This window comes from Carassius auratus, chromosome 22, assembly GCF_003368295.1.
Source record: "Carassius auratus strain Wakin chromosome 22, ASM336829v1, whole genome shotgun sequence".
Lineage (NCBI taxonomy): Eukaryota > Metazoa > Chordata > Actinopteri > Cypriniformes > Cyprinidae > Carassius > Carassius auratus.
In genome coordinates this window covers 33,695,078-33,712,079 of record NC_039264.1, presented here as the reverse complement: position 1 = coordinate 33,712,079, position 17,002 = coordinate 33,695,078, and positions in this window count along the sequence as shown.

The window sequence follows — 17,002 nt, the reverse complement described above, 5'->3', positions numbered from 1 at the left end:
AATCAGAGCAGATTCAGCTTCAGCTCACAGTCGTCCAGCATCACATGATCAATGTCTCTGTCTCTTGTGTGTTTTTACTTTGACAAGCAACACGTCACATTACTTTACACTTACTTTCTGTAAGAGATAATGTAGCTCCAGCCGCTTGTTATCACAGAATAAACCCGACAGGGTGATCAGGACTTGTGTCCTCCTGAAGAGACTTATTCTGTGATAACATCCGGCTGCATCTGCATTATCACACTTATTATATGCTTTCTTGACACACAAGTGAAGAATTAGACACAATTTAGATTCAGCTAAACACTTCTGCTCAGTTAGCAACAACTTGAACAACAAGACACACTTTGAACAATGTCTCCTCAAGTCTAGTATTAACAGGAATCTCCTGCGGTTTGGTTTGAGGGTAAATCCAGTCAGTAACTGAGGCACAAGCTAATAGCAGTTGTGTTTGAATGAAACGAGTGAGAGCGCGGTGCTGTGATACGAGAGAAGTCAAAGAAACGCCCGACTCAAATACCGTATGACTGTGTGTTATTCTGCTGCTAATGACACACACCTAATGAATAACACACCTCCGAATGTCACCACTGACCAATCAGAATCCAGTATTCCAGCGAGCTGTGCAATCATTTCACTTATTTACTGAGACCAATACAAACATGTTTAAACTAGAGACAAACAGCTTTAACTAGTGACACATTTAACTGAAAGATTTGTGTTTTAAGACTAAATCACATTTGTGTTTGTTCCTTGTCATTTATTATATTTGGTGTAAACTCGTTAGTGTGTGTTTCTCTTTATATCGACTCAATAGAGACACAAACATATGAAGAATGAAACATATGATAGTAACTATTTTGTACTTTGATGATTTTATTTTCTGTTCTGCCTTGACAGTGTTGATGAAGATTAATTCCTGATAGAGTTCAGTCACCAGAAGCTGATAAATGCTGTATCTCATAAAGTGAAGTGTTCTTGAGAGGAGCAGTAAACATCAGCTGAAGATCCACAGAAGAGCTTCACTACTGTGTCTATGAGGAGAAATAAATGTGTGATAAATGTGTAAATGTGATCCATACAGGTGAAGAGACTCAGACTTTACAATCAAATAATGCAGCATGTGTGTTAGAAACATGATATTGAATGATTAATGTTGCTTTAGTATTCAAGCAGATGATCATTGTGTTTAATGTAAAGCTGGAACAGAGGAGGAAGAAGCTCAGATGAGTCTGTCTGTCTTCAGTTTAATAATATTTCTATTAAACTCATTCATAATGATTAAAATGTTTCAATGTGATTGTCAAGTGCAGCACTTAAATGTGTCAAAAGATATAAAGTAAATCTACAATGTGTGAAACTTATCTCATGTTTTCTACACATTATTATTATATTTTACTTTATATTTAGTTGTGTGTCTGTTGTTAATGTACAGATATCCAGTATATAGTCTTTGTTCTGTGGATGGAGTCTCTCCTTCATCAAATCAACTAAACATTTTCACAAGTTAACAGCATTTGTGTCTTTCACTCTCCTCTAAATACTCAAACACATTTAGTCTTTTGAACACTTTTATATTTTCACGTAATAAAATGCTACATACAGTTAAAAACAAGTGAAAAGTTTACTTGTCTGTAAGTAAATTATTAAGTATTATTAAACTGTTTTAAATATAGACTAACTTGTATACATGAAACATAAAGCATAAATAGCTAATGCATAATAACAGAAATGTTCCCATTATATGTACAGCAGGTAAAAGAAGTCAGCATTTTTATTTATTTGGTTTTTCTCAGTTAATATATTTCTAAAGGTGCTGTACTTTCTTAATTGCGCCGCATGAGTATTATTTTTTATTATTATTTATATTTTTTTATATATTTATCTGTCTGTATATTAATGAAAGAGATGATGAAGAATAATAATAGATAATGGACTTATTGATTATTATTTTTTAAGCTCACAAGTACGTACAAGTGAAGACGAGCATCAAATCATCATGAAGAAGATAAATCTGCAGAGACAGAGTTTACTGAAGGACAGAGAGAACATGAGAGATCTAGAACCCTGCAGAACCAAACACACTGAAGAACAAACAGCTTGTGTTTACTCTTCATCCTTCAGTAATGAGGCTCAAAAATGTTTGTATATATATATATATATAAAGTCTGTCTGAGAGAGAATCTCCTGGAGAAATCAAAACAAATGAACACAACTGCACACAGAAGAAACATACAAATGTAACTTAGTTCTTATATTTATAACATACAGCCCAGTTAAGCAACATGACACGACCAAGAGAGTGAAGTTTTCCCTGGAAACCACGATTGAAAATTTGACATTTTAAAGAGTTAAACGAGTAGTTCATATACATTTTAGTTCAATATTTGATATATTGTCAAAGTTGACTGTTTTTGCTCCATTTGGTTAATGAAAACGCTTCCAAACGCTTCTCTGAGCAACACACAGCAGTGTTTCGTTACTGAAGGATTTGTGTTTGTGAATTTTGAATCATTTGAGTCAATGATTCAGTTCTCCATTTATAAAGACATGCCCTGTGTCTCAATGTTCATACTATCATCCTAAATAGTGTGTGAGATTAGAAGAAGTGTAGAGAAATATAATGAAGGAACCAGTTAAATGTCCTTGTTAGTTTTTATCATATTTAGTCAACCTTATCCTGTTTAGTTTTAGTCGACTGAAAGTCTCAACATTTTAGTCTAGTTTTAGTCAATGAAAACTTGACATTTTAGCAGTAAGATTATTATTAATTAACCACACAGCAGGATTAAGTTTGGCAGCCATTTTTAATTCAGTCTTAGTTTTACTCAAATGTACATTTTAGTAATCATATTTAGTCAACCCTGTCCTGTTTTTGTTTAGTCAAGTTTAAGAAAACGAAATGTAGGAGCATTTTAGTCAGGTTGTATAATGGCTAAACCCATCAGAATTATTTTTGCTCTAAATTATAATCGTAAAGTTTGTTGTTCTTTGAGAAATGTACTTTTGTGTTTCAGGTATTGCTCTTTCACCAGTAAACACAAAGCAACAGAATGTGGACTCATACACATGGTTTATTTAATCTCATGTAATGTGCTGATTTATTAGGATTTTTATTATATAAAATAACACCAAAGACTTATGCACTCAGTCTGTCTATAATATGAAAACTGGTGAAACAGAAAAATATGATAACAGTGAAATCCCTAATAGTTATTCCACTATTTCCAAATTGCAGCATTGCATTGTCAGTGACAGCATATGAAGATTGATATATAAAAATCATTTCAGGTTTAAGAAGTGTTTCAACATTGCATCAACTACTGATGAACATTGATTTTATTTGAATCATCACTCTGTAGTTTATTTAACCATGTGTTACTTTGTATTTGGAAGGCGTTTGTCTTTCAAACACATTAAAACGCACAAATTCACAAACTTTTGTCATCTGATCCTCTTTCACCAAATATATTTACTTGAAGTACCCCTGAGATTTCAAAAATATATATTTTAATAATTATCACATTTGCATGTTCATGATTCTCTGATGTTGGTTATGTCCACATGCCATGCAAGGTAAACAAATGAAATGTTAAACTTTTTTAGTAAGATTTTATTTTATTTTGATTGGTTTTAAAATTATTTATTTTAATGTATGATTTTTTTATGATTTAATTAATTAGCTTTGTATTAAAGTCACAAACCCTAGTTTGGGAAACCTTGAAGTAATGTTTAATGCACTTCATGTTAATAACAACAATATTTATATATATTTATTAGTCATGGGCTGGTATGAGATTTTGATGGTATGATAACCTTAAGCAAACATATCACGGTTTCACAGTATTGTTGTTACAGTTCTGAAATGATTGCGAATCATGAGTCAGTTCGGGAGTTCGGAGCGAGTTCGCGGATCATTTGAGTCAGTTCGGGAGTTCGGAGTGGGATCGCGAATCATTTGAGTCAGTTTGGGGATCGCGAATCATTTGAGTCAGTTTGGGAGTTCAAAGCGGGTTCGCGAATCATTTGAGTCAGGTCGGGAGTTCGGAGCGGGATCGCGAATCATTTGAGTCAGTTTGGTGATCGCGAATCATTTGCGTCAGTTTGGGAGTTCAAAGCGGGTTCGCGAATCATTTGAGTCAGATCGGGAGTTCAAAGCGGGTTCGCGAATCATTTGAGTCAGTTTGAGAGTTCGGAGCGGGATCGCGAATCATTTGAGTCAGTTTGGGAGTTCAAAGCGGGTTCGCGAATCATTTGAGTCAGATCGGGAGTTCAAAGCGGGTTCGCGAATCATTTGAGTCAGTTTGGGAGTTCAAAGCGGGTTCGCGAATCATTTGAGTCAGTTTGGGGATCACGAATCATTTGAGTCAGTTCGGGAGTTCGGTTTGTAGCGGGATCGCGGATCATTTGAGTCAGTTTGGGGTTCGCGAATCATAGCTGTATATGGATAGGCATTTTTAACTAATTTAGTATCTAGTTCTAATTATGTTCTCCAAGCGTGTTTAGGTACGATGTGTGAAATCGTATTTTTTTGTTTTAAAAAATGTGTTATTTTTAAATGACTAGGTAAAATAAAAAAATAATAAAAAACTGGACACAATATATATTTTGTTTTTGAGCAACATACAGAATTTTAGAAACAGAATTAGTTTATTTTTTTCTTTGATTTGTTTCCTAAAAAGACTGACATCTTTATTTAACCTAAATCTGTTATTACAGTTATTTAATTTTTATTAAATAATTCATATACATATAATTTCATATCATTTAGTTATATAATAATAATAATCATACACATAATTTTATTTAATAATAACCCAATTTGAAGCAAAAACAGAATGTTCGGACAAGCTTTGTGAAATTATATATATTATATATATGTGTATATATTACTCTTTGTATTTTTATGTCAATATGGTAGAATATTATCCTATTTAAATCAAGTTAGGTCAAAAGTAATCTAAAAGTAGTCTGATTAGATTATCTAAAATGTGTAATGTAATGGATTATGTTACTAACTATAATATTTGTCATGTAATTTGGAATCAGTACCGGATTACAGTTTACATATCTAGGCTATTTTAGTTCCCCTCACTCCACAACAATCCTTTCAATTAACAGTATTTAGAAAAGAACAAGAATTAAAAAGATAAGAAGCTATAGCAATACAGACGACAAGCCAAAACTAATTCATTTAAAACAAAACGAAACTGAAACCAACATTGGGTCTCTCATTCGACACAAAATCAAATGTTTCCGTATTTGCGATGTATTTGTATTTATTATGTACTTCACTCACGTTCAAATATCTACGTAAAACAAAATGTTTTTAGATAACATCACGTGGTACAGTGATAACACTTAATGGCACAGATTTTACTACATATTTAAACTGCGCAGTGTTTCTGTATTTTATTATGATAATGAAGAGACTGCATTGTCAAAGTAACTGTGGGATTATAATATTATAATTCTAATATATATTATATATATTGTGCAGGATTATATACACATTATGAACAGCAGCAACGTGAGAGCTGTGGTAATAAATACAGTTGAATTGAGTGTGCAAACGTATTGTTAAACAATGTATTCTATGCAAAATAACAGTAATGCAATGATATTTTTATAGAAATAGTTTACTGTGCTCTGTACAGAAGTACTGTGAGGAGTGCAGTAAAAGAGCAGGTGCAGGTTAGATTGGTGTTGTGGAGTTCAGAAGTGTCACAGTCTCGGGGAAGAAGCTCTTCTGAGTCTACTAGTGCGAGAGCGTAGTCTCCTGTAACTCCTGCCGGATGGAAGGAGGATGAAGAGTTCATAGTGAAGATGAGAGGCATCCTTGATCATGTTTCTTGCCCTGCCCAGACAGTGCTTCTGATAAATGTTCTCGATGGAAGTTAACTGGGTGTCAGTGATCCATTGAGCAGTTTAAGGCTCCGTAAGAAGTAAAGGTGCTGCTGTGTCTTTTTGACCAGGGTGGAGGTGTTTTAGTTTTCTCCACCCACTGGAGTGCTTTGTGGTCAGATGCAGAGAAACTGCTGTTTCATACTGAGAAGCAGTTTCTACTTTGTCAGGTTTTTAATGATATCTGTTTCCTCAAACGGTTTGAGTTAAGTCACTTGTCAGGTTTTACAGTGAAGGCTGGTCTGATGATCTTAATGAGCTAACGCTCGTAATCTTCCCCGATGTATTTTCTTTCCTTCTTTGTAGCGTCAGTGCGTAATGTTACACATCTGAGCAATTAAAACATGTGAAATCTCTCGAGGTCCACCTGCAATTTACAAATATGGAGGAGTGCAGGAGCTTCAGATTTTCTGTGTCAATGAGCAGAAAATGGTTGTTCACTCAAAGGTCTTGAATTAATTAGTTTTAATAATTGTCTTTCCATTTACCGTTTTTTTCTTCACTTATTGCATTATCTATGTTCTTGATACTTGAAGGTTACACTGTTGTTACAAGTTACTCCTGTTGTATTAGCACTACAAGTGCACTATGTATAAATTAAATAATTGTTTTTCTATTTAATATTTTACTTATTGTCTTAGCTGTGGTCTTGATAGTTGTTTATCTAATTACCTTTTATGTGTTACACTGTCCCTTTACTGGTTTTATATAGCTTACTGTAAACTGTACACATTTACCTCAATGTGATGCACAAATAATGAGATACAGAATTGATCAATTTGGCCATTTATTGTTGTAACAGGTGGTATGCAATATGCATAACAATGATAATGCTGTTCATGCATAGGCAACATTTAATGTAAGGCTGTGAAAACAATTAATAGCATCCAAAATAACAGTAGTTTATTTAAGGTACATTTCTGTATATGTATATAAATGCACATACATACACGTGTATATCACCCTCTTCACATGAACCCTGAGGTGATCTATCTGCCGTGTTTCCTCCACATCTTCTGCATCCAGCTGCGTCCTCTGGTGAATGCAGGTATTTTCACTTCTGCACACACGAGTCCAACACTGTCTCTGTCACATCCACCATCTGCCAACACCAAGTCTCCAGGTAATAGTTTATTAAGAAGGCCATTATTCTCAGCCACATGTTTGTCACTGACATGACCTCCCCACATGAAAGAGAGAGATCCTTGTGGTGTAATGCCAATGAGATACTTTAGGGTGAATTACATTTAGTGAGATACAGTCTGTGACGAGAAGCTGTGTCAGCACACATCAGAAGAGAAGACATTGAAGAAGCCCAGTGTAGTTCTTCACCTTTGCATCATCCTTGCTCTTCCTTCAGTCTCCTGTTCTCCTCCAACAAACGGTTAATTTCACGATGCCTGCAGCTACAAAGATGATATCCCTGCTGTTCTGCAAAGTTGTTATCTGACTCCGCGTCATTCATTTGTGAAGCATCATCTGTCCAGCTACATGTAGTGCAGGTGCATCATGATCTCTGTGACAGCTTGCAGTCTCCTCGTACTCCGGTGTGTTGATTTAACTTTTGTGCTCCCAAAATGAAATGATGGCACCCAGTCAGGATCACATTCCAGCATTTCATTGGCTGGTTTACCTAAAAATAAAAGATAAAATGATTTCATGAGTAAAGATGATGCAAGGACTCAAACAGAAAGCAAAGGGCTTTATTGAATAATAATAAAGCAAAGAAAAAAAAAGAAAGAAAAAACGTAGGGCAGACACGAGAACACGACCGACAAGAGTGTCCTGTGAGAAAATGAAAGTTCAACACACAGACGAGAGCACACACACGTTCACACAATAACAATATACACCAGTGTCAGGAATACTGACATAACCAGGAATAAACCAGACCAAAATGACAGTCCTGACATTAATAAAGTGTGCGGTGTAACAATGACTCCATTGCTAGTGGTAAAAACAACAACAAAAGTTAAACGTGTTTTGTTTATAACTTACCACTTATAACTTAATATTTCACTGGAATCTGACTTGAGGAGTTTATCAGTCTCTCAACAGTGACAAAAAGAGTACGGGTGTTATTTAAGTTACTGTTTATAAGGTTTGAGAAGAAATTCTGTCTAGCTGTGGCTAGTTTCACATTAAAAGCATGAAGGATGTCTTTATAGATGCTATCTTGAATTTCAAGTTTCTTCTTTTCTGCATTGTCTTTTCATAGTCTGAACTGCTGTTGATCTTCTCCAAACTGATTTCTGTCTGTTTGTTTTCTTACTGACTATTATTGGAGCAATATCATCAATAACATTCTTAACTTTTGAGTTGAAGGAATCAAGGAGAAGATCAACAGAGTCTGCAGAAATGCTTGGTGTTAAAGATATCGCCTCCATAAATAGTTCACTTGTGTTCTCGTTAATGCATCTCCTTCTGACCGAGACAGATCTAGATTCAGTTGTAGCAGAGATCAATATATCAAAGAAAATACAGAAGTGATCAGATAGTGCTATGTCTTTAATAACAATGGATGAAATGTTAAGACCCCTACTGATGATTAAAACTCTGTTTGTGTTTGTTCTTCCGGTGTGTTTCTGATTCAGATGAAGTGAAGTCAGTGTCAGTGATGGAGGGAGATTCAGTCTCTCTACAGACTAACACTGAACTACAGACAAATGATGAGGTATTCTGGACATGTGGACACTCAGAGACTCGTATAGCTCAAATTGATAAAGACACTGGAAGATTCTCCACATGTGATGTTCTTGATGGAGATTCAGAGACAGACTGAAGCTGGATCATCAGACTGGATCTGATCATCACAAACACCAGAAACACAGACTCTAGACTTTATCAAGTGACCATCAGAGGGAGAAGATTGACCACATACAGATTCAATCTTACTGTCTCTGGTGAGTCACAATTACATTTGTGTCATTTGTGCTGACAGTTTTCATACAAATATTTTCATGAACCAAATCAAAAAGCAATAAAAAAATATATTTAAAACATTTATTCAGAGACCATAAAAATGTCAATAGTGCTCAGTGCAGTATAACTTCAGAATGATCTTTATTGTCAGTTAAAGTATTTTAACACACCTAACACGTTTGTGTGTGTGTGTGTAAAAATCACACAAATCCAATATACAGATACATTAACATTATGAAAACTTTTTAAATGAATGCTTAATGTAATCACAAAATTTGGTCACAAGACAGACATGCAAGAAACAATGAACTTACGTAAGTGATATTGCTATTTTAGATTTGGGTTTGATTTGACATCAAATTTAATCTGTGAGAAACGTTTCAGATTGTCTAGGCACACACAGCATAAAAATATCATTATTACATAATATTATTGTATGAAAAACATAGTTAATGAGGTAAAACACTTACTCGGTGTTCATCTTCAGTTCTCTCTTCACAGCAGTTCAGTCAGTGTACTGTTTGAGTAAATGAATTACTCAGGGATATTGGTTTGTTTGAACTCAGAGGGAGTGTCAGCCACATTAAAAAAGTGAACAGCTTAAGTCATTTGTGGATTAATGCGTATTAGAGATGTGAACCTTTTAAAACGATTCAGTTTGATTTGGTGAACTGGTTCAAAAAGATCCGGTTACATCGAATGATTCGTTCATGAACCAGATATCACAAACTGCTTTGTTTTGAACTCTCTCTCAACAGACACGGAAGAGAAGACAATGCTGAATAAAGTCAGAGTTTTTGCTATTTTTGGACCAAAATGTATTTTCGATGCTTCAAAATATTCTAACAGACCCTCTGATGTCACATGGACTTCTTTGATGATGTTTTTCTTACCTTTCTGGACATGGACAGTATACCGTACACACAGCTTCAATGGAGGGACTGAGAGCTCTCGGACTAAATCTAAAAAATCTTAATTTGTGTTCTGAAGATGAACAAAGGTCATGGAATCACACAAGGGGGAGTAATTAATGACATAATTTTCTTTTTTAGGCCCACTATCCTTTAAAGCTGTAGAATATGATTTGTAGACCAAATCATCTTTGAAGCACCACAATATTTAATTTAAAATGCTATTTTGACACATATTTTGCACCTTGTGAATTGAAGTCTATACTGTGATTTCGATGAAATATCAGATAATTGTTCACCTCTACTGTTAAATAAACAAATACATCTGGACATTGCCCAAACATAATAATCATCTTACAAATGGAAATACATACTTCATGAAGACTCACATCAAGTAATGTCAGTTAAAATGTTTACACACAGTACATCAACACACCTTTCCTTTTATGAAGCCGCACTGTAGTGGGAACTGGACAGCCTCCTTTTTCCACACCTTCATCTGTTAATAACATTAATTAAAAATTTAAATATGTAAAATATATACAATTTTACACACACACACATATATGAAATATATATAGTATATATTTGATGAATGGAGACAAACAAGGAAAAAAAACATTCCCAGGTTTGCTCTGTTTATCTCCATATTATTTTCTGAGCATATTTTCACTTACCTACATCAACTCGCTCCATCCATATTGTCACCACATATTTTACATTTACACCCTGTTCTCTTCACATCAATTATCTTTCTTAGATCATAATACAACTGTACAGTTTTACACAGTATTTAGTAAGAATAAAAGTTGTGTGTATATTTTATATTTTGTGTGTATATTTAATTTACAGAAAATAACTAAAACATCAAAGAGATAAGAGAAGTAAAATAATGTACATTACCCAGTGTATGTTAAAACAAAAATACAACAATAAAAAATCCCTAGTGAACAAATCTGTTTCTAGATATTTGTTTTAAAAGCGTGTAATGATGGGGTGAATTAAGGGTGATTGGGACAGTTTCTGAATTTCTGCCTTCTGCAAGGTTTCTTGCCATAAATTAAAACATCAGCCCAACACACGATACACTTCTGTAATACTGAAGATATTAACTACTCATCTGAGAAGGAGACAATGTTATATTATTATAATGAAAGAATGTGTGATGTACACTTTTCTGTAAACAGGCCTGAAGAATCACCTAAAGTTCATTCAAAGCAGAAACAACATTCATGTTCTTTATGTGGAAAGAGTTTTTAAAAGTTCACTAGAAAACACACACTGCTGTCTGTGAACTTCACTCTGACAACATTGTTGGTTTGAATCTTGAAGGAGCCAAAAAGACAAAGTTAAACATGAGACGATAACACTCACAGTCATCACAAATCTCTCAACAACAATTAAACCATGTTATTTGCTTCTAACATATTTCTGAATTTGTGTGTTCCTATTGTTTTTTTTTTGTTTGTTTGTTTTTTTTCTTCTTTTTAATACGGAACACTACTTTATTGTCTTTAATGTGGGATGATTCCCTTTATACACAATGATTGGCAACCCTCAGCTGGACAAAGTAATGATGCAATCAAAAACCAGTTGGACATTGAGCCTATAAACATAAAGAAGCAGAAACTGTAGAACAAGTATTAATACTGCACCTTATATGAATAGAAATAACACCAAGTAAGAAATAAATACAAATCTCTGCATGTGGGACATTTCTAATAAATGATAGATAACCGTCCAGGAAGAGTGAAAATAATAATGCAGTGTTTAAATGTATTCGGTGTAATATCCTCTCTCCAGTACAGCAGGTGGCAGTAACTGTTCAGCTCGCTCGAGACTATCCAGTAAAACCCACGAGGAAGAAGAAAACGAAACGAAAGTAACTGAAGACAACACGCAGATAACAAGAGAAAGCGTTGCTCGTTAGATTTGATGTCCTAGAAAACATTTTTCATTTTCAAGCTTAAAGCACAGAAAAAATGAGTGTTTCAAATACATATGAATTCTCTTCTTAGTGCACAAGACTGCAAGTAAGTTTTCAGAAAGGGGTTATTGAAAACGAATGTGTTTCTGAAGGTTTTACAGTATTTCCGCTTCTGTTTTATGCTGTTGTTCTTGTCACGTGAAATCGAAAGTGTTTTTAAACCAGCCATTTCTCATTAAGATCATCTGGTTGTTCTACATGACAGTGCAATAGTTTGTAACTCACTTTATTTTATATAGTGTTTTTTTGCTGCTGCTGCTGCTAACTGAACGTATTTCTTGATCTCATTAACCTCTTCATCTCCAGGTCACACTGAACAGCAGATTGTTGTCTCAAGCCAGTGCTGATCAATGACAGTTTAGCTGCAGTCTGTCAGAGAAGAGAGGAAAGATGAGTCTCTCACAGAAACAGAGGTAAGACTGAGTCTGTTTTCAGAGAAGCATTTTAAACACTGCTGCACTTTCAGAGGATTGCTGGAAAAAACTAAACCTTAACAAACTGTGTTTTATATCTACAAATGATTTGCAGAACTTCAGAGCTTCATAACTTCCTAATTAAAAAATAAATAAATACATAAAAATATTAAAAAAGTAGCCTTAGATGATAAATATCTGAGAACTAGGAATCTAAATTGTAATTTTACAATCACTCTTCAGCACTGGTTATGTACTTGTACTTTTGGTTTTTAGGTCCTAAATTATTTTCAGACATTAAAAATGACTCTTAATTTAAAGGGTCATATGATGCTTTTTATTGCTTTAGAAAAGTTTCTCTTCTCTCTTTGTGTCATTAGTGTAAGATCAGGATCACATGTGTCTGTGAAGAGTGACTGGTCAAAGGATGGTGACATGCCGAACTTCAGTGAGAAAAAAACATCTATCAAAAGGTATTTGTTATCTTTGACATTGTAAAGTTGTGTTGGCTTATTTCTCCACTAAGATGCTTGTGATAGAAATGAATGAAATAAAACAATAAACCACTGATTTCCTCTTTACTGAACTCAGTCTGGAGCTTCTTTCCAGTAACACAATCACACAAGCAGACACAAGCAGGTATAAATTAACCATGAAAATAGATCATGCAGCCAAACATGAATATGTCTTTCAATCTATCCATAGTCATAGATGAACAAATGCATGTCTATACTGTGCTTCATTACCATCCTCAACAGTGAAGCTCTTTAAATGAGACTGAAGGAGCTCCTGTAGTAAAGTGTTTTGTTCTTTGTGTCATTAGTGTAAGATCAGACTCACATGTGTCCAGCTCTGTGTCTGTGAAGAGTGACCGGTCAAAGAGAGAACCACTAAACTTCAGTGAAGAAACAACATCACGAACCAAACGGTATTTGATCTGTTTCTTATTTTGTTTAAACATAGACTGTGTCAGAAAGTGTGTCAGTGAATAATTATCATAAAACTACTTGTAGTCAATAAATTTTAGATCTTATTGTTTTTCTCTTTGCTAAAATCTTTAAAATATACTTTGGTCATATATATTTTTTTCCCTAAAAATGCAGTATTTTGATTTATTTTATTTACTATTAGGCTTCAGTGTGAAACATTAGATCCAGATTTACAGTCTCACAGGAACCACAATAATTTTACAGACAGTCTCCTGCAGATCTTCCAGGTAATAAAACACATTTTCAGGAATATTTAATAATCATAATAAACAAATATGTTATTGAATAAGAATGTGACAGAACTTGTATTTCTATTTTTTTCTTAAGAACCCATAAAATAAGAATGAGAACCTATTTTTATTAATATTAACAGCTAATTAAAGTTACTCAACTTTATTTTTGATAAATATTTTTCATTACTGAATAAATATTAGATGATTTGTCTGTCATTCATTTTTGTCTTTCTTTGTAGGATCTTGAGAGCAAAATATTCACATTTCTGAAGAAAGAACTGGAAAAGTTTAAGAAAATATTACATAAAGAGGACAAGCAATACTTTGTGAAGGACTTTAATGAGAACAGATGCAGTATGAAAGAAGCAGCTCTTGATCTCACGCTCTACTTCCTGAGAGAGATGAAGCAAGATGAAGCTGCTGATACTCTAGAAGGTAAGAGACTCGTAATCATCTGTCAGACTGTCACTTATAAATGTAGAGAGAAAATAAGATTAAACAATGTCTGTATTTTTGTTTCTGTTTAGATGAGCTGGTCTTCATTCATCAGCTAAAGTGTAGCCTAAAGAAGAAGTATCAATGTGTGTTTGAAGGAATTGCAAAGCAAGGAGACTCTACACTTCTGAAGAACATCTACACAGATCTCTATATCACTCAGGGTTGTAGTGAACAGGTCAATACTGAACATGAGGTGAGACAGATTGAAGTTGCTTCCAGACGTCATGAATCACAGGAGATACAGGTTGAGTGCAAACATTTGTTTGAAGCACCTGAACAAGACAAGCAGATCAGAACTGTACTGACAAAAGGAGTTGCTGGCATCGGAAAATCAGTCTCTGTGCAGAAGTTTGTTCTGGATTGGGCCGAAGGAAGAGAAAATCAAGATATCAGCTTCATATTTCCTCTTCCATTTAGAGAGATGAACTTAATGGAGAAAGACAAACTAGGTTTGATGAACCTTATAACTCAGTTTTTCCCAGAGACAAAAGGACTGAATCTCACAAGAAGAAATCAATTCAAAGTCTTGTTCATTCTTGATGGTTTGGATGAATGTCGACTTCCTGTAAACTTTAAGGATAATGAGACGTGGTCTGATGTTTCATCACCAGCCTCTCTGGATGTTCTCCTGACGAACCTCATCAAGGGAAATCTGCTTCCTTCTGCTCTCATCTGGATCACCAGCAGACCAGCAGCTGCCAGTAAGATTCCTCCTGACTGTATCGACCGGCTGACAGAGGTACGAGGATTCAATGATGCACAAAAGGAGGAGTACTTCAGAAAAAGATTCACAGATGAGAATCAGGCCAAAGAAATCATTGATCATGTTAAACAATCAAAGAGTCTCTTTATCATGTGCCACATCCCAGTCTTCTGCTGGATTTCAGCCACTGTTCTCCAAAACATTTTAGAGGAGAAAAGAAATAATGTTGTGAAAACAATCAGGCTGATGATGCCTCCAAAACACTGCAGGAGTCAAATACTGAAGACACTCCTAAGACTCTGACACAAATGTACACACACTTTCTCAGATTTCAGATCCAGCAGAGCAGACGAAAGTATGATGGAGAACATACACCAGATGTTTCCTGGGATAAAGATGCCATCTTTTCACTGGGGAAACTGGCATTTGATCAGCTGGAAAGAAACAATGTGATCTTCTATGACACAGATCTGGAAGCCTGTGGTATTGACGTCTATAAGGCATCAGTTGTACTCGGGCATGTGTACCAGATCTTTAAGAGGAACAGATCACTCTTGGTACCATGTACTGCTTCGTTCACTTGAGCATTCAAGAGTTATTGCAGCCCTTTATGCACATCTGTTTCTAGACATTACCAAGAAATATGTGGTTTGATCAAGGACTCTACAGAACAGGAAAACAAAAGTGAAACCATGATTGATTTGCTCCAAGACTGCAGTGGACAAGCACTAGAGAGTGATAATGGACACCTGGATCTTTTTCTTCGCTTCCTCCTTGTTGTCACTCCAGTCCAATCAGAGACTCTTACAGGGTCTGTTGACACTGGAAAATAGAAATGAGCAGAGTAAAAAGGAAATAGTTCAGTACATCAAGCAGAAATTAGAGTTCTAATCTGTCTCCAGAGAGATCCATCAATCTGTTCTACTGTCTGAATGAAACTGAACGACCAAACTCTGGTGAAAGACATTCAAACCCACCTTAGCAAAGGAAGTCTCTCATCTGCTGATCTTCACCTGCCCAGTGGTCTGCTTTGTCTTTGTGTTGTTGACATCAGAGGAGAGCTGGAGGAGTTTGAGCTTCAGAAATTCAAGAAATCAGACGAGTGTCTCATTAGATTATCAGCAGTCATCAAAACCTGCAAAAGAGCTCGTAATTATTTAATATTTCTTGTCATGTTTTGTTCTCATCTTAAAATTACATGAATCTACATTGATACATAGCAGGCTTGGACACCCACAATTTATTAGTGATAATTAACCATACACCAGTTATAAGTGTAGGGATAGGCCTCACGATACGATATTATCACGATACTTGTTGTCAATATATTGAGATATTCTGAGATTCTGAGGTCTCTTCCGGGTCTATTGTGAGCGCGACTGTTGTGACTGTTGACGTACAGTGTGAAGTAGTAATTTATTTTTATAATTTTCATTTTTGCCTGAAATAACCCTTTCATATTAATTTCAACATTTACTAATTCATTATTAAAAATCAACAGTTGTGCTAGTTAACAGTTAATGCACTCTTAATAAACATAAACTAATAATGAACAACTGTATTCTCATTAACTAACTTAAGAAAGACTAATAAATACTGTAATGTATTGTTCATTGTTTGTTTGGTTAAACATTAATGGAACCTATTGTAAACTGATACTTAATATTAATAATCAATAAATACTTTTTATCCACTTCAATGTAACAGAATCAGTTATAAGTTGTTGGATTATTTATAAATTTTTTTTGGACTATCTAAATGATTAAGTCCTACAAAGTTCTTATTATCAGATCACGGCATATAGATAAACATGTTACATTACATTTACATTTATTCATTTAGCAGACGCTTTTATCCAAACGACTTACAGCATGGACAGTGGAAGCAATCAAAAATAACAAAAAGAGCAATGATATATAAGAGCTATAACAAGTCTCAGTTAGGTTAACACAGTTACACGTAGCATGGGATTTTAAATAATATAATAATAAACAGAAAACAGATAGAATAAAAAATTATAAAAAAGAATAGAGCAAGCTAGTTAGAGGTCTTTACACATACACACACACATACATATACAATTGCATAATAAATGAAAAGAAAATAGAATACAAAAAGATTAGAAAGGTAGTTAGATGTTTTTAAGAATAGAATAGAATAGTGAGTGTTAAAGTTAGAGGGTCAAATAAAGATGGAAGAGATGTGTTTTAAGCCGATTCTTGAAGATGGCTAAGGACTCAGCTGCTCGGATTGAGTTGGGGAGTTCATTCCTCCAGAAGGGAACATGTTACAGCACAGTATCGCTACTGCAAACAGGAGCAAGATTTTTTTGCCATTTTTCCTATTGCCAAGACCTATTTCTCTCAAATATTGTTCACAAATCTGTCTTAATCTGTGTTAGTGAGCACTTCTTTTTCTATTTGCTGAGATAATCCATCCACC